Source organism: Phacochoerus africanus, chromosome 3, assembly GCF_016906955.1.
Source record: "Phacochoerus africanus isolate WHEZ1 chromosome 3, ROS_Pafr_v1, whole genome shotgun sequence".
Lineage (NCBI taxonomy): Eukaryota > Metazoa > Chordata > Mammalia > Artiodactyla > Suidae > Phacochoerus > Phacochoerus africanus.
The window spans coordinates 3,012,387-3,031,189 of NC_062546.1; the positions used below are offsets into that span (position 1 = coordinate 3,012,387).

The 18,803-nt window shown below is 45.7% G+C and overlaps 1 long non-coding RNA gene across 2 annotated transcripts; it reads left to right on the plus strand.

Moving 5' to 3' along the window:
* Positions 1–281: 281 nt before the first annotated feature.
* Positions 282–18,588, plus strand: LOC125122023 (uncharacterized). 2 transcript variants are annotated; one of them, XR_007133679.1, is made up of 5 exons: positions 282–911; positions 1,798–1,935; positions 8,610–8,741; positions 10,248–10,336; positions 18,578–18,588. It is a non-coding gene; the product is annotated as an uncharacterized LOC125122023 (long non-coding RNA). The 2 variants fall into 2 exon arrangements; XR_007133678.1 differs by lacking the exon at positions 282–911 and having other exon boundaries at positions 1,747–1,935.
* Positions 18,589–18,803: the final 215 nt, after the last annotated feature.

Below are 18,803 nucleotides of genomic sequence, written 5' to 3' on the forward strand. Positions count from 1 at the left end.
GTGCTAACAAGCTTGACTAGGATCCATGAGAACACAGGTTTGATCCCTGGCCTCAGTCAGTGGGTTAAGGATCCTGTGTTGCCAATGAGCTGTGGTGTAGGTTGCAGACTGGTCTCAGATCTTGTGTGGCTGTGGCTGTGGTATAGGCCGGCAGCTATAGCTCTGATTTGATCCCTAGCCTGGGAACTTCTATATGCCATGGGTACAGCCCTTAAAAAAGAAAGAAAAAAAAAAGAGAGTTCGGTTAGATGAGGGTTTTTCAACCATGTAACAACTGTTGGACTGGATCATTCTTTGTGGAGGGCTGTTGTGTGTATTGTGGGAAGTTTAGCAACATCCCTGGCCCTGCCCACTAGATGCCTGTACCACCCCACGCCAGGCATGACAACCAAAATGTCTCCAGACCCATGTCCCTGGAGGGAAAATCATCCCTGGTTGAGAATCTCTGAGCTCCGTGTCTATTTAGCTGCTATACAGTGGTAATGAAAGTACTTTTCTAAGCTGAGTTTGGAGGCCTAATATTCTGAGGACCAGAAGCAGTCCCACCAGCAAGCCTGACTTCCTCTGTGATTTCCTTAGCTCACACATCTATTGCCCAAACCTAAAGGCTGCAACCAGATGCGTCTCAACCCATTTCTACCTAGAACCCCACTTCTGGGTAGGTATCCAAAAGAATTGAACTCAGGCTCTGCAGAGGCATCTGTACCCCATGTCCATTGTGGCACTGTTCACAATAGCCAAGCCGTGGAAACAAGCGGACAGGCCAAGGACAGAGGCACAGACCAAGGAAATGTGGTGCAGCCACACAATGGCCTATTTTTCAGCCTTTGAAAAGAATCTCCTGCCAAATGCAACCACATGGAGGACATCATGCTCACTGAAATAGGCCCTGTCCTGCATGATCCACTTAGGTGAGAAACCTAAAACAGTCAGACTCATAGAAGCAGAGAGTAGATTGGTGGTGGCCAGGGACTGGGGGGAGGGGGAAATCGAGGGCTGATGTTCAGGGGGTCTGAAGCTCCACTGTGCAAGATGAGTAAGTTCTAGAGTTCTGTGGTGTGCCTGTAGTTAATACCATGGACTGGTACACCAGAAAGATGCAGAGGGGAGATCTCATGTTAGGTATTCTTACCAAAGCAATAAGAAAGAAAGGCTGAACCATTTTGAGTTCTAGAAGGAAATGAAGCCCTCAGGCATCATCAACATCACAACCCCCGGTCCCTCCATCTCCCTGCCCTACCTTTTCTAAATGCACAGTCAGCTGTCCAGCCTGAAATAAAAGGTTTATGTTGGGTTGTCACAGGGATTCTTATGGCAATAACATTTGGAGCCTTTTACTGGGACATAAACTGTAAGCTAAAATGTCACCAGATTGTATTAGACAATCTAAACTTAATTGCAGGTAAGTTGATGGTCTCGTAAAAGATGATGTAAGACTGCCATCTAAGCAGGCACACAGGGACTGGCCAGGAGCACAAGGTGATGACTAAGTGCTGCCTTGTCCTCCACTCCAAAAGGCGTCACTCAGTCTCCGAAGTACAAAGCGGAAAGAATGATGTTGGCAGGAAGCAACGTTATTACTTTATGATAATAACACAGGGAACCAGTGGTTAAAAGAGACCTCTGCAAACCCTGTTCCGAGACCATTTTCTCTGGAATAAAATTTTCATAAAGAGCTCTAAGTCTTTTTTATGGCCAGTGAGAATGTCTTTGGGAAATTAATGATGGATCTGAATGATAAATCTGCCTTCACATGGAAGGGTTGGTTTTATGAAAATATGCTTTTATGCTTCTAAGGCTGTAAATGAGAACAAGACAAGGATATATCCAGAAGCATCATTATTCCAAGCCAGGCCACCTGTCTCACCATTTGATTTCATCAGATTTGTTGGAAATAAAAATATGGATCAACAAAAACCAATTTTTCATGCAAAGGTTGGTAGTTTTCTCGTTTTTTTTTTTAAGATAAAATACACTTAATATTGTGAAGACCCTATGGTTTGGGTCAGAATATGTTTCTGCCTTATGGCTCCAGAAGGTTTCACCCAGGATAACTACAAGAAAGAAATTTTATGAATGTCAGAGTGTTCATCAATATACCAAATAAGGCCATTTTCTCTTAATTATTAATTGATCATCTAATGATTAATTTTCAGAAATTGGTTGTACAAGGTCTCCTGGGCTGCTGTCACAAATGGCCATAAACCAGGTGGCTTAAAACAGCAGAAGTATATCCTCTCACAGTTCTGGAGGCTGGAAGTCTATTTAGTTTAGTTTGTTTGTTTTCTTTCTGGCCTTGCCTGGGCCTTGTGAAAGTTCCCCGGGCTGGGGATTGAACCCATGTCAGAGCAGCGACCCAAGCTGCAACAGTGACAATTCCAGATCCTTAACCTGTTGTGCCACAAGAGAACCCTGAGGCTGGAAGTCTGAGGTCAGTGTGTTGGCAGTCATACTGTGCTTCCTCCAGAGTATCTGAAGAGTCCCCCCATGCCTCTCCAGTGTCTGGCAGCTTCTGGTGACTTGTGGCATTTCTGGGCAAGTGGCTGTGTCACTCCAGTCTCTGCCTCTGTCATCACAGGGCCTTCTTTCCTGTACCTCTGTCTCTGTATCCAAATTTTCCTCTAAAAAGGACAAAAGTCATTGTCTTAGGATCCACCCTGGTCCAGTATAAGCTCATCTGAACTAATTACATCTGCAAAGCCCCTATTTCCAAATTGGTCACATTCTGAAGTTCCCCATGGACATGCATTTCTATGGGATACTGTTCAACCCAGTACAACAGTACTAGATTACCCTACCCGTTGTCACTGGAGCACAGTGACATCAGACCATCTTCATGGCATGATGGGGCCCAGGAGGTCCCAACCAGTGCCCCCCTCCCCTGGCTTGGCATCTCTTCATACTACCTATTAGTTAACATTACCTGATTTACTCAACTTTTAATTTATTTTACCCCAACTCACCTTCTTACTGAATGCATTTTTGCAAGAAATTTGATATTACCAACTTGAATGAAAACAAAACCCACTTGCCTGCAGTATAAGATGATTTTAGAAATCAGTTCAAAGAAAGTCCATGGTATGCAGTCAGATGCTACATCCGCAGAGGCTCCTGTCCTGGTGAGAGGCAGATGGGCAGGTGGGAGACCGGCCAGCATCACCAGGAAGGAGGCTTTCTGCTTGGGTTCCCAGAGCCGACAGAGAGGGAAAGGCCAGGACTGATCTGCAGGTGCCTGGTCACTTGGTGCCATGTCCCTGGGCCAGCTGAAAGCATCTCCCAAACATACCTGCATGTGGGACCCACTCTCAGAATGACCTCCAGCACACTGTGAAAGCAGGTGGACATGCACCCACTTGAGACACTGTGAGCTTAGTTTTCTCCACAGTAACTGGGATTTACTGTTACAGATCCCACAGTCCAACCTCTGGAAAGAGTGTCCATCCCGTTTGTCTCCACACACCCTTTTGTGCTCGCCTCTCTCCACTGCCGGTTAGTCTGGACCCACCTTGGAGCCCCTTGCTCAGACCCGCATATGCTTCTCCTGACCTGAGCCTTCTGGCTGCAGAGGAACAGCTGATGGTTTGAAGGCGCCCTTGGCTGGCTCTCTCCTAGCTGCTGGGACCCACGGCTCGGGCTTGGCCCAGCCTCTGGGAGCTGCTGCTTGTCTCATTCAGGGCCCCTGCACGCCATTGGTCTGTCCTTGGCCTCTACACTCTCACCATGCACACTCTCAGGGCAGTCGCACCACCCCAACACTGCCACCCCCTTCTCCAGGCATGCACCTCCAGGACCAAGCTTCCAACCCTGGTGCTCATGGCTCCAGCATCGTTGAGCCCCATTCACCTGGTGCCCCCTCACAGACTTGTCTTCCCCTTCATTTCTCTGGGGAGACTTTCTGGTCCCCACTCTCCCCCCCTGAATGGGAGAACTCTGCCTGCTTTTTTGTCATCTCCTCTTCATCTCAGATCCCTGTTAGCTGGGAACTGTTCTGGGAGCAGGTGTAGCTCTTGTTCTGGCACAGGGTCACTCCCAGTGGCTGCTGCTTATTAGTTATTCATTCATTCATTCATTCATTCGTTCATTTTTGAAAACTTGGTGAGCATCAACTGTGTGCCAGGCCCTGAATTAGGTGCTAGGGATTCACCGTGAACAAAAAGTGACTATTTCCTCCCCCAGCTCCACTGGTGTTTACATTCATGGGAGGGAATACAGACTATAAATGGATAAATATGAAATATGTCAGGTGGTGACAAGCAAAAGGCAGGGTGAGGGACAACAGAAAAACACGTCCTGTTCAGATGGGATGAGGAGAGGTTTCTGGCAGCCTGGGCATCAGGGTGGGGTTGGGGGAGCAGCTGTGTGGTTATTGGGGAGCTATGGGGGTGTGTAGGGCACTCCAGGTGGGGGGAAGACAGGTGTCAAGGTGCTGATGCAGCTCCAGCAGGAAGCAGGGTAGGAAAAGGGCAATAGGCAAGGTCAGTTAAGAGGACAGGGAAGGCAGGCCAATTCCCAAAGTGCCTGCTCTGGCCAAGATCACCATCAAAGCAGACTACCGCCCAGGCCCCCTGCCTGGGCACCTGAGCGAGGCACAGGAGACAGTGTTCCTGTTAGCAAGGGAGGTTTGACAGCTCAGATAAGCAACATGCTAAGGGTGAGAGGGCTGAGGAGTCTGGGTGGTTGTGAGGCCACACCTCCAGACCACACACACCTGCAGCCCTCCTGGGCCTCCCAGGTGCCAGATGAGCCAAGAACTCACCCCCCTCTGTGGGTCGAGGAGCTTCCCCCAGACTCCAAGTCAGTTAGCACAGAGGAACAAGTCTGGATCCGTCTGTGGCCAGTGGTACCTGCTCTGCATTTGTGAGAAGGAAAGTTTAAGAAGTAGAGCACCAGTCCAAAAGCCCCTGGCTTACTGGTGGGGAGCAGCTCCTTGCTTCCTGACTTGGGGTGCCAAGAATTGCCTATTTCAAAAGGTCTGTTTTCAGGCAGGTGAGGAATTCCATGCTCTAGTCCTCAGCAGCATAAATTTGTGGCTTCTTTCAAGGGGGTGTATTTACTTAGCAAGTAAATTAGGATATATCATCACTAAATTTCAACATTTGGCACATATGATATTTATGTGCTTAATAGCTTCATTAAGGAGGTTTCCAGGAGTATATTACTGAGTGAACCTATAGATCATTGGGCAATAAATTTAGAGACCTCTCCTTAGCACATATCTAATTTGGCCATGGTTTTAATTAAGTGTTTCAGCTAATGATTCCCATTTATATTTAATAAAGTTTATTGTATAAAAACAAGTTATCAGGCCCCAGTTTATTCAAGTTCCTCCAACTGATGTGGCCACTGAAGAGCAACCCACATGGAGACGCATTGCATTCAGTCCTGCCAGCTCTGAAGTAGGGCACTGACTGGAAACATTTGACAAGGGGTCAGAGCCTGGACATGACCTTCAAGGCCACTTGGCTTGAAGGGGAAGTGCTAAGGCTAAGTTACCTTGGTGAGTTGTAGAATGACACAAGCTAAGCATCTGCAGATCAGGCTGGTTTTGGAAAGGGCTGCAAAGCTGCAGGTTGGTGGCACGTGTCCTGGAGACCTCAGATTTCATCTCAGGCTATCTGATTGTGTCTTTTCCCTTTGAAATCAAGCATCCGCTCCAGACCACACCCGCCCGACAAGTCCACGGCCCACTAAAGGCAATCTCACCTTGCTCTTTAAATGTGGGAATGCCGTGAGCCTGTGGGGCCCTGCCCCCACCCCATCCTCAGGACCCAACCTCCTGCTTCTCACGCTGTCCCCTCTGTTCCTGGCTGACAGCCACAACCAAGGCCCCAGCACCACACCTCTGCCTTCCCCATCCCAAAGGATTGCTGAAGACCTTCAAGGTCATGTCCCTCCCCCAAGGCAGTCCACAACCAGTGACCAGTTGATGTGGGTTGCAGACACCTGTCCTGTGGCTCCAGCTTGGAATAACTCTGAATAACCCTGCTCCAGAGCACACCTCCAACCATGGAGGTGACTAAGGCCTTGGTGCAGCTTCATCACAGCCCAGGCCCCTTCTGCCCAGGCTCACTGCCTCTGCTTCCCCAGAGATGTGGGTTCCAGGGCTAGCCCATCAGCCATTGCAGAGTCCATGCTGAGCAGACACGCTGCCCTCAAAGGCCCTCATGAAGATGGTCACTGCAGCATTCTTGTGTGAAAGAGTGGAAACAACAACTCACCGTAAAGGCCCAACGAGGCTTTATCAAATGTGGAATATACAGCACAAACTCTCCTGCAGTTAAAAATGTCTGCATAGTTTGTGGAAAGCTCACCAAGCTATGTTGAGGTTTGTTTTTTTTTTTAAAGAAGAGGCCTACATGATGGTGCCTTTTATGTCAAAACAGAACAAAAGAATTGTAGCCATTTTCTGGGGAGATATATAGGTATCTAAAAGCTTAGAACATTCTAGAAAAAGCTAAGACCTGATTGCGGCAATTACCTCTGAGAAGGGACAAAGATGGAGGATGAGTAATAGAGAGAGTGAGGTGGGGAGAGGTGGTCAGAAAGGACTTTAACCTTTCATGGAATGCTCCATTTTCTTCCTTTTTTTTTTTCTTTTTACAAGAGAATATAGTCACATATTGACAGCTGAAGTAAAAATAAATCACTTTTTTGAAGAATGGCCATACAATATAATTTTCACTGAAATATATGGATGGGACCATTAATGAGGATGAAAGAAGCACATCAGAAATACTTAGATGCCAGTTAAGTGTCTGCTTTGCTCCTCAATTAGAAGAAAATAATTGGGTTACATGTGAAAAGAAAGCAGACTGAAAAAATATGTCTAATCCACCACACCAAACTGTTACCTATTCACAAGAATCTTCAAAAAGCATTGCCCTAAACCTTGGGATTTTCATATTGGAAATTTTCCATAACACTGGTGGTTGCTAGGAGCTGAGTAAAGCTGGGATCCATCAATTTAATTTTCTCATTCCTGTAACATGGTTTATTCTCTCCCCCTTTTAATTGATGGCCACTTTTTAATACCAGTACAGTCAAAGCAGCTTATCTTCAAGAACATCACCCTGTCCATAAACTTGCTGCAGGTACAGATTGATTTTCACAGCCCAAGGGAGGCAGACACTGGTTGGAGAAAAGCAGAGCTAGAACACTTGTGGGGACCACCCCGCCCACAGCCCCATCGTTTTTTTCGGTATGGAGCAAAGGATTAGAGACAGCGAGTGATGAAACTGTTCAAGGAGGAATTGTTTAAATCATATTACTTAGCACATAACCATTGCAGTGGACATTTGTGTTGTGTCACCCCGGCTATATTGCCTCTGTTTTCTAAAAGCAGCCTGAATTTTCATCTGTGATTGGCTGCATGATTTGTAGGTCCCCATGCAAAATGTTTAACAATTATTAAGAACTTCAAGATGATGACAGCAGAGCAGTAAAGCAAGTCCAGGGCACTTCTGAGGGTGGGCCAGACACACTCATTCTTCTCCATCTGGTATGAGCAACACACCCAGCCACACCCAGCCCTAGGGCTACAACATGTGACCCTGAGCTAAATCAGCCCCTGAGTCACATTGCTGTGATGGCACCGAGTGGTTCAAGGGTGAGCCTGTGAGCCCATCACAGTAACAGCCTGACCAGAGTGTTTCCTGGAAGTTCTGTTCCTCTGGTGTGGACCTAGGACCATGTGGCCCAGTCCCCGCTGGCAGCCTTCCTGTGACCATGAGGAGGGACCTCTCTGACATTTAGGCAAACACACAGCAGACCACAGAGCTGAGCTAGGACCCCAAAACAACCTGGCTCTGATAATACATGTTAAGCCCTTACAGCAAACTTCCCTTTACATAAGCCAACACGTTTTCATTTGTATAAACCATTTTGAATTGGGATTTCTGTCACTTCCTACCCAAGAGCAACTTCCCTGTATGAGTTCCCATAGCTTGTCAAGAGTGTACATTTTTCACAACCTGTTTATGGAAGGCAATTTGGCAATGTCAATTAATATTAAAAATGTTCATGCCATTTGGCCCATGAATTCTATTTCTGGGCAGGAATTTATCCTAAAGAAACTGTCACCCAGTTGTGGAAGGACACATTTTTTTAATGGACTTTGCAACATGGTTTGTAATTATGAAAAATTGGGAACACCTGTATCTCCATCAACACAGAACTAATTAAATAAATGATGATTGTTTCATTTTTCCAAACAATAAAGTTGAAAAGAATGAAGTTGACATTAACCTCCCTAGAAAGGTACCTGCAGCTCATGAAGTGAAAGAAGCAAGCTGTAGGACACTGGTTTTGGCTCTCAATTTTGTAAAATCACGATGAAGTACTCACTACTGCATACCAACAGAGAAAAAGGATGCTGGAGGATTGGGAGAGTAAATGGAGGGGATGTCACTTTACAGAACACAAACATTCAAATGCTGCAGAAACCTAATGAGGCTGTAATGCTTTTATACTGAAAAAAAATAAAAATAAAAAGGAAAAGGCAGTTTAAATCCCAGGGAGCATAATTTGTCTTGAGGTATTTGGCCTAAGTAACTCTGTGATGCCGGCATTAAATAAACACCGAAGACCCTTATCTGTTTCTCCTCATGCAGATTCTCCACAGAGTGAGTTTTGGCTCCAGAATGTTCCAGAATGCATGCGATGACCATCCTGGACACCAAGGAGTCACACTCCCTGCTGATGGTAACAGCCCAGAGAGGCGATCTCCTGTCTTGGGATCTCTGGTGAGTCAGGGTACCACGTGTCTTGCCTGTTTTCACATGATCACCACAGTATATGTTTGATGTGCCTTTTATCTAAGAATTGAATATTTCTGAGACACAGAGGGTCCTCTGCCTCACTGACATCCAAGCCCTCATTTCGCAATGAAGGTGTAGGTAATTGATGACATGATTTACTATTATGGTCTAGGCACTGAGGAAACGGTGCTGAAGGTGTCAGCCATTGTGCTTCCCCCCCAAGAGCCCAGTGGGAGGGCCGATGTCAGGAACCTGCAACTCCTGAAGTGAAAGAAGCAAGGGCCTGTGGCCACGTGCACGGGGCTGATGCAGCCCTTGGGACCAGGGAGGCTTCTGGGAGGGGTGTGGTTCCAAGCAGAGCCTGAGCTGGGATAAGAGTCTTCAGGGATATAGGCCCACCTATCAGAGGGACCCCCTGTATGAGAACAGGAAGAATATAAAAGAAGGAACTGAATCTAAAGAATCTAGAGGGGCCGTCTTACCTGAGCCTGGGGAGTTAGGGAAAGGCGTGAGCACAGCTGATGGGCCTTTACCCACTGCCTCAAACATCTTGTCATTTCTCTTAGAGAAAATAGAAAATGTAAAGCCACTAGGATTTTTAGGCCAGGAGTTTGCGATTATCTTTGCACCATGAAGGGCCCCTTGGGCTGATAGGAGGGGTAGTTGAGGGAATGAGTTTGTCCAGGCAAGGGTGGAGGAGGCCAAGAGTTGTGTTCTGGGTGGGAGAATCAGCCCAGCTTGGCAGTGGACTGGTTTGGGCTGATGGGGAGACAGGCAGGGGGAGCCAGTCTCAGCCCAGTTCCCCTCTTTCTCTGTTGTCCCTGAAGATGGACAATCTTCACAATGCCCCACATTTAACAGGTATTGTCAACTTTGCACCAAAGGTGCCGAGTGAACCTCCCACCCCCCTCCAGCAAGGGGCAGCAGGACAGGTCAGAGGCAGTGTCAGACCTGGCCATGCTGGCACAAAGTGAAAATGTGGGCCCTTGTCTGAAAGGCTCTGATAGTCTCAAGCCAGGCCCCTCTGAGCACACACACAGAGGGGCTGCCCTGGTTCACTACAGAGGTTAAGTAGCAGATGGATTCTGCAACCAGGCAGGTAACTTGGTGGGAACTGACTCACAAGGATTGTGGGAAGAGTATGGGGTGTGTGGCCAGCCTCTGGTCCACTCACATGGCTTCCTCACACATGATGGTCTGAGGTGGTCTGGGCCAGCTTTCTCCCACTTGAAAAGTGAGCCTCATCACTTAAAAAAAAAATGTTTAAAACTCTAGAAATGGCTTCCTTTAATGAAGCAGTGGCTGCTTTAGTTGCTTCAGGAGCCACTCCACTCTCTGCCAGCAGATCTCCCGGGAGAATTCCCACATTCACACGCTGGGGTGGCAGCCATTTCTCATGTAAAACAGTGGGTTCAGGTATAAAGGCACACCCTGCCTTTGTTCCTCATGTTCATATTTCACATCATCTCTATTCCCCTGAATCCTCTCCAGGGCCTACATGTCATAGAAGGAGGCCCAGGCGGGTGGAAGCTATAAGGCTGAAGGATTCTCGGACCACAATCCCAGCTTGAATGGGGTGAGTATTTTTACTGCAGCTGTCGCTCTTCCGTGAGTGCTCTGCTTACAGAGTTCCACAGGTTTTGAGTGATCTGGTCCAGACCTTTTTAACCCATCACCCTGGTTTGTTTTCAAGTGTGGTTTTTGGCCGCATGGTTGCTTTGTTACATAGACAAGAGCTGGGCCCTCACCCGGTGCTCGTGCTGCTGCCAGGCCTCGGCTCTGTCTGGGCGGCTGTCCCTGTGTCTCGAGGCTGCCCGCCTGCCAGCAAGGAGGCAAGAGACAAGCCCGGGGTGAGGGGGGCTGCAAAGAGGTGTGTGCAGAGGGTCCACTCTCTGGAAGAATCCGGAGAATGTGGGTGGGAGACGGTGATTCCAAGGAGAGGGTTTGAGTCTTCAGACATCTTCCTTCTGATCACCAGAGCAACAAAGAGGCATCACCAGAAAGGACAGATGGATCACCGAGCACAGATGCGTGTGTGTGTGTGTGTGTGTGTGTGTGTGTGTGTGTACACATACAGATATACGGAAAGAGAGAAAACGCTCTGTTAAATCTGCTTCCTCCCAACCATCAAATCTTTATCATCCTCTTCCTCCCACTGATTTCAAACAGGGCTCCCCAAAGGCTTCCCCAGTCCCTCCGTGACCTCTGTGTGCCTCTCCCAGGGGTCATTGGAGTTGTTTCTCAGGCAGCTACGTGGCCTACCTCTAGGGGCTCCATTCACACAGGACACAGGTTTGCAGTGAGGGGGCCTGTTAGCTGACCTCCCCTTAAGAAAAGGAGCCAGACCTTGGGGCTCTGAGGTCATTCCCAGCATTTCCCCCACTCCAGCACCTGGCATGGACAGAGCCCTCAGTGAAGGTCTGCTGGTTTCTGTGGCTAATAATGAATAACAATAAGAGGCGGACAGAGCTGCCATTACCACAGCTTATCTGGGCGGGTGCTGGGCTGAGCCTTCTGCTGCAGCATCTCCCTCACCACTGACCCACACTGTAGAGGCCAGTGGACTGGAGTACGCGTGGACCAGAGAGGCCAGAGGATGAAGCCCTGTCCAGGCCTGCTTCTGTGAGAGCATATGCAGCAGGGAGACAGATAAGCCACCAGCCCTCGCTTACTTTACCTGCAGAAGTGCAGGTGGAGGCGCCCTCTCCCACCTTGGAGGCGGGGTCAGGAGGCCAGCCTCACCCACAGTCCTGGCAGGAAGGCAGGGCTTGAGCTGTCAGGGTGGACGTGCTCTGTCCCGTTCAGAACCCTCCCCTCCCGGCTGCAGCCTCCCCCGCCCCCCGCCCCCCGCCCCCCGTCGCCTCTGTGCAGCTCCCTCCCCCTGCCACCAACAAGCAGCAGAACCCACCACTAATTCCAGGAGTTGACTTTCAAAAGAATTTATTTGGGTTTACAAGAAGGTAATGAAGCCCTTTGATCTCAACAAGGCACGTACTGTTTCACTCCATGGTTTATGAACCAATTTTAGACTAATTATTTTTGACAACTTGCAAATGTTTGTAAACTTCTTCAATGAGGAAGCGGCACAATTATGTCTTCCTCTGACAAACAGAAAGGAGGTGTTCTTTGTGCCATGTAGCTGATGTCTTCCCCTAGGAGAATTCTAAAGCCTTGATCTTCTAAGGCTCCGATTTCCGCTGAGATACAGAATTAATAAAATCGTCTTCCCAGCCTTTTGAGTTAAATTTAACTAAGCAGGTGGAAAGCAGTTGTGGCGGGGATCTTTCCCTGTGGGTTATGCCTTTTGTCCTGGAGGTCGTGACAGTCATGATGAGGCACCGGCCTTCCCCTGGCTCTGCCTCTGCCACTCGTACCTCCCTTTGTGTCATTTCAGTGTGTCTCTGCTGATAACTGCACACTGGCAATAAACCAGCCTAACAATTAAATAGAACCTGGTTTCTCAATCGACTTTGCCATTAAAGAAAAGCACCAAATCAGGGCTATTGGCAATGTAGCTTGCGGAAGCCCCCAGACCTCTGGACGTTATAAATTCAAGACCTTAGAATTCCAGATAGGTAAAGTGAGACCCCAGGGCTCTGTACAACAGAGAGCCAGACTCCGGCTCTCCCTCTGTGGCCTCGCTCACATTTTAATACCCTTTTGATTATTTACCATTGTTAATTCAAGTATATGCATCACAGGCAGGTGGAAATATTGCAAAGTCAACCAGCCCTTAATCCCTAGCTAATCCCTGGTCAACTAACTATATCCTTCCTTTATTAAAAAAAAGAAAATGAAAAAAAAGGAAGAAAAGGTACTCTGAATCTTTTGTCAAGAACAAACTGCCAAGGTGAGGAAAAGACCTCTCCTCCCTTTGAGGCCAGTGCATCAACTTCCACGATCTGGTTGCATAAAAGAGACCCCTCTAATGAAGTGTTTGAACTTATAAGACCATCAGGCTAAAACACACAATTATGGGAAGGGGTTAGCATACTTAAAAAACAGGGCAACCACAAGCCAAAACCAAATATAGCATTTGCAAAAAATGAAAAAAAAAAATACACTCAAGCAGATAATAACAGGAGACCATCCAACCAAAAAAAAAAAAAAAAGGAAAAATGGAGAACCATAGAATCAACTGGAACACGAGGTTCAAAATGGCAATAAATAATCATCTATCATTTATCACCTTAAATGTCAATGGACTGAATGCCCCAATCAAAAGACGCAGAGTGGCTGAGTGGATAAAAAGGCAAAAACCTTCAATATGCTGCCTACAAGAAACTCACCTTAGGACAAAAGATACATATAGATTGAAAGTGAAAGGGTGGGGAAAAATATTTCACGCCAATAGACGTGACAGAAAAGCAGGAGTCACAACACTCATATCAGACAAAATAGACTTTAAAACAGAAGACATAAAGAAAGACAAAGAAGGACACTACTTAATGATTAAGGGATCCATCCAAGGAGAGGATGTTACTATCGTCAACATATATGCCCCAAATACAGGAGCACCCAGATACATACAACAAATATTAACAGACATAAAGGGAGATATTGATGAGAATACAATCATAGTAGGAAACCTTAACACCCCCTTCACATCAGTGGACAGATCCTCTAGACAGAAAACTAATAAAGCAACAGAAATCCTAAAGGAAACAATAGAAAAGTTAGACTTAATTGATATCTTCAGGACACTACATCCAAAAAAAGCAGAATACACATTGTTCTCAAATGCTCATGGAACATTCTCAAGAAGCAACCACATATTGGGACACAAAGCTAACCTCAATAAATTTAGGAGCATAGAAATTATCTCAAGTATCTTCTCTGACCACAATGCCATGAAATTAGAAATCAACCATGGGAAAAGGAAAGAGAAAAAACCTACTACATGGAGACTAAACAATATGCTACTAAAAAACCAATGGATCAATGAGGAAATCAAGAAGGAAATTAAAAACTACCTTGAAACAAATGATAATGAAGACACAACCTCTCAAAATCTATGGGATGCTGCAAAAGCAGTGCTCAGAGGGAAATTTATAGCAATACAGGCCTTTCTCAAAAAAGAAGAAAGATCCCAAGTTGACAACTTAACCCTCCACCTAAATGAATTAGAAAAAGAAGAACAAAAAAGTCCTAAAGTCACAGAAGGAAGGAAATTATAAAGATCAAAGAAGAAATAAATAAAACAGAGATTCAAAAAACAATAGAGAAAATTAATAAAACCAAGAGCTGGTTCTTTGAAAAGGTAAACAAAATTGACAAACCCCTGGCCAGACTCACTAAAAAGAGGAGAGAAAGAACCCAAATAAACAAAATTATGGATGAAAATGGAGAAATCACAACGGATACAGCAGAAGTACAAAAAAACCATAAGAGAATACTATACACAACTATATGGCAACAAGTTTGACAATCTGGAGGAAATGGACAATTTTCTAGAATCTTACAGACTGCCAAAACTGAATCAAGTAGAAGCAGACCAACTGAACAGACCGATCACTAGAAATGAAATTGAAGATGTCATAAAAACACTCCCTACAAATAAAAGTCCAGGACCAGAGGGCTTCACAGGCGAATTCTCTCAAACATATAAAGAGGAATTGGTGCCCATGCTCCTTAAACTCTTTCAAAAGGTTGAAGAAGGAATACTCCCACAGACATTCTATGATGCCACCATCACCCTCATTCCAAAACCAGACAAAGATAACACCAAAAAAGAAAACCATCGGCCAATATCTTTGATGAATATAGATGCAAAAATTCTCAACAAAATCTTAGCCAACCGAATCCACCAACATATCAAAAAAATTATACACCATGACCAGGTAGGGTTCATCCCAGGTTCACAAGGATGGTTCAACATACGCAAATCAATCAACATCATACACCACATTAACAAAAAAAAAGTCAAAAATCATATGATCATCTCAATAGATCCAAAAAAAGCATTTGACAAAGTCCAACATCCATTCATGATCAAGACCCTCGCCAAAGTGGGTGTAGAGGGAACATTCCTGAACATAATCAAAGCCATTTATGATAAACCCACAGCAAATATAATCCTCAATGGGGAAAAACTGAAAGCCTTCTCACTCAAATCTGGAACAAGACAGGGATGCCCCCTCTCACCACTGCTCTTCAACATCGTTTTGGAAGTCCTAGCCACAGCAATTAGACAAACAAAAGAAATAAAAGGCATCCAATTAGGAAGAGAAGAGCTAAAACTGTCACTGTATGCAGATGACATGATACTATGCATAGAAAACCCTAAGGACTCAACCCAAAAACTACTTGAACTGATTAATAAATTCAGCAAAGTAGCAGGATATAAGATTAACATTCAGAAGTCAGTTGCATTTCTGTCTACCAGCAATGAACTATTAGAAAAGGAATACAAAAATACGATACCTTTTAAAATTGCACCTCACAAAATCAAATACCTCGGAATACACCTGACCAAGGAGGTAAAGGACCTATATGCCGAGAACTATAAAACTTTAATCACAGAAATCAAAGAAGATGTAAAGAAATGGAAAGATATTCCATGCTCCTGGATTGGGAAAAATCAATATTGTAAAAATGGCCATACTACCCAAAGCAATCTACAGAGTCAATGCAATCCCTATCAAATTACCCATGACATTTTTCACAGAACTAGAACAAACAATCCAAACATTTATATGGAGCCACAAAAGACCCAGAATCGCCAAAGCAATCCTGAGAAACAAAAACCAAGCAGGAGGCATCACTCTCCCAGACTTCAAGAAATGCTACAAAGCCACAGTCATCAAAACAGTGTGGGACTGGTATCAAAACAGACAGACAGACAATGGAACAGAATAGAGAATCCGGAAATAAACCCTGACACCTATGGTCAATTAATCTGTGACAAGGGAGGCAAGAACATAACATGGGAGAAAGAAAGTCTATTCAGCAAGCATAGCTGGGAAACCTGGACAGCTGCATGCAAAGCAATGAAACTAGAACACACCCTCACACCATGCACAAAAACAATCTCAAAATGGCTGAAAGACTTAAATATACGACAGGACACCATCAAACTCCTAGAAGAGAACATAGGCAAAACACTCTCTGACATCAACATCATGAATATTTTCTCAGGTCAGTCTCCCAAAGCAATAGAAATTAGAGCAAAAGTAAACCCATGGGACCTCATCAAACTGAAAAGCTTTTGCACAGCAAAGGAAACCCAAAAGAAAACAAAAAGACAACTTACAGAATGGGAGAAAACAGTTTCAAATGATGCAACTGACAAGGGCTTAATCTCTAGAATATAACAACTTATACAACCCAACAGCAAAAAAGCAGAAAAATGGAAATGGAAAAAATGGAAAAATGGGCAGAAGACCTGAATAGACATTTCTCCAAAGAAGATATACAGATGGCCAGCAAACACATGAAAAAATGCTCAACATCGTTGATTATAAGAGAAATGCAAATCAAAACTATCATGAGATACCACCTCACACCAGTCAGAATGGCCATCATTAATAAATCCACAAATAACAAGTGCTGGAGGGGTTGTGGAGACAAGGGAACCCTCCTGCACTGTTGGTGGGAATGTAAACTAGTACAGCCACTATGGAGAACAGTTTGGAGATACCTTAGAAATCTATACATAGAACTTCCATATGACCCCACGATCCCACTCTTGGGCATATATCCAGACAAAACTCTACTTAAAAGAGACACATGCACCCGCATGTTCATTGCAGCACTATTCACAATAGCCAGGACATGGAAACAACTCAAATGTCCATCGACAGATGATTGGATTCGGAAGATGTGGTATATATACACAATGGAATACTACTCAGCCATAAAAGAGAATGACATAATGCCATTTGCAGCAACATGGATGGAACTAGAGACTCTCATACTGAGTGAAATGAGCCAGAAAGACAAAGACAAATACCATATGATATCACTTATAACTGGAATCTAATATCCAGCACAAATGAACATCTCCTCAGAAAAGAAAATCATGGACTTGGAGAAGAGACTTGTGGCTGCCTGATGAGAGGGGGAGGGAGTGGGAGGGATCAGGAACTTGGGCTTATCAGACACATCTTAGAATAGATTTACAAGGAGATCCTGCTGAGTAACATTGAGAACTTTGCTCAGATACTCATGTTGCAACAGAACAAAGAGTGGGGAAAAAAATGTAATTGTAATGTATACATGTAAGGATAACTTGATCCCCTTGCTGTACAGTGGGAAAACAAAAAAAATAAAAATAAAAAATAAAATTAAAAAAAAAAAGAGACCCCTCTCTGCTCCTCTCACATGTTTTTCCAGGACAGCAACGATGTTCTCATTATTTTCAACATAAATCTGTTTTGTGATTGTTGAATGAAAAGTTCCTTTTGCCCCATGGACTCTAAGAAGAAACTCATAATACTCACCATTAGGGGCCGGCCACAAAAGCAGGCACTGAAAGCAGAAACTTTGCCAAGCTGGATTCTTTCCCAAAAGAAAACAAAGACAAACTTTGGATTTAATTTTTTTTTTTAATATGACCAGAAAAGTAGATGCGACAGGAATTTCTAACATCACCCAATCAGGTTGCTTCCCCCGGGGCCAGAGAGAAGTGTCTCAGGATGGATTGATTTAGAAGAAGCCTAGTCAAACGGGCTTGGGGGGCTTATCCTGAGAGATCTTACAGAATCCAGGAACAAGGAAACAGGCGTCCCCTGGGACCTTGGGCAGCCCCGCCTGGGCACTTGGGACCCTTCTGTCCCGTCAGGGCTCCACTGAGAGGAACAAAAGGCAGTGCCCAAAGCTCTTCCCCCCCCCCCCCGCCCCGCTGTTCCACCCTGAGTAATTCTGGGGCTAAAGAGAGTGTCTGTTAGTCCTCCCCGATGCAGTCACCCCATCTGCACCATCCTTGGCTTCAGGCTACAGGGCAGGACACATTTTTCCTCTACTCTTCTTGGTTCTTTCACTGGCCTAGTAATCAAATTAGCATAGTACAGATTAATAGGAGACAAATAAATGACAGATGTATGACGTTCCCACCAGAACAGGAGACCTACACGCAGTCAGGCAGTCGAGGCTTAGGGGCAGTTCTGAGCTGGGGCGGGGCGGGGCGGGGGAGGCGGGGTGGCTTCAGAAGGGACGGAAGACAGTCCCCAGGACAGTCCCGTAAACAGGAGTTGGCCTTCACCTACCAGCCAGAGACGGGACACGGCGCCAAAGCTGATGGCCAGGCCCTGCTCGCCCCGCTCACCAAACCAACCTCATATTCTGTAATCATCCCTGGTCACAGCTGTCTTCCTGGACCAGGCCCTCTGGCAAATTCTTCTATGCAGTTAAGGAGAGGTAAAAAGAAAAACTTTCTGAGTCTTCCATTTCTTAAAAGGAATCAGCCTAAAAAGTCCTTGTGCCAAAGAGACACATTTTGGGCTGGCAAGTTTTGCTCCCCTGCCGTTTCTTCTCTGTAAATCTGTAATTAATGAAAGCAATATGAAGAACAAAACCAGACCCTCCAGTTTGGCAGCCCATCAAAACTACAAGTCAGTGTTCTCTTTGACCTGGCAGTGCCGAGCAAAGCCTCTTCCCGCACAGACTCTCACCCTTGTGGGCCGAGGTAAGTATAAGCTACTTCCAGTTGCTTGGTGTCTAGTATCAAAAGATGAGAAGCAGCTGAAATGTCCATCGGCAGAGAACAGTTGGTGGACAGGGGCACATCTCTACAAGCGAAGTCTGTGCAGCAGAGCAGAGTGAGGAAATAGACTACTAGAGAGAGATGGCCAGGGTTCATTATTACGCCAGGAGAGAGGCAGGAGCTGGCCTGTGCGCAGAGGTCACTGCCACTGTGTGGAAACCTGTGCTGGGGGACAACGTCTGTGCCTACGAGGTCGTATTTGCATCAGCTCTTGGGAAAGCTGCAGAGACGTGAGAGCGGTGATGGAACATGGGTGGCGCTCAGGGATAGGAGACAGGCCTGGGAAGGCACAACTTCACACCTCCTCATATACATTCATTTCGAGCCAGGAGAGTCTATTACTG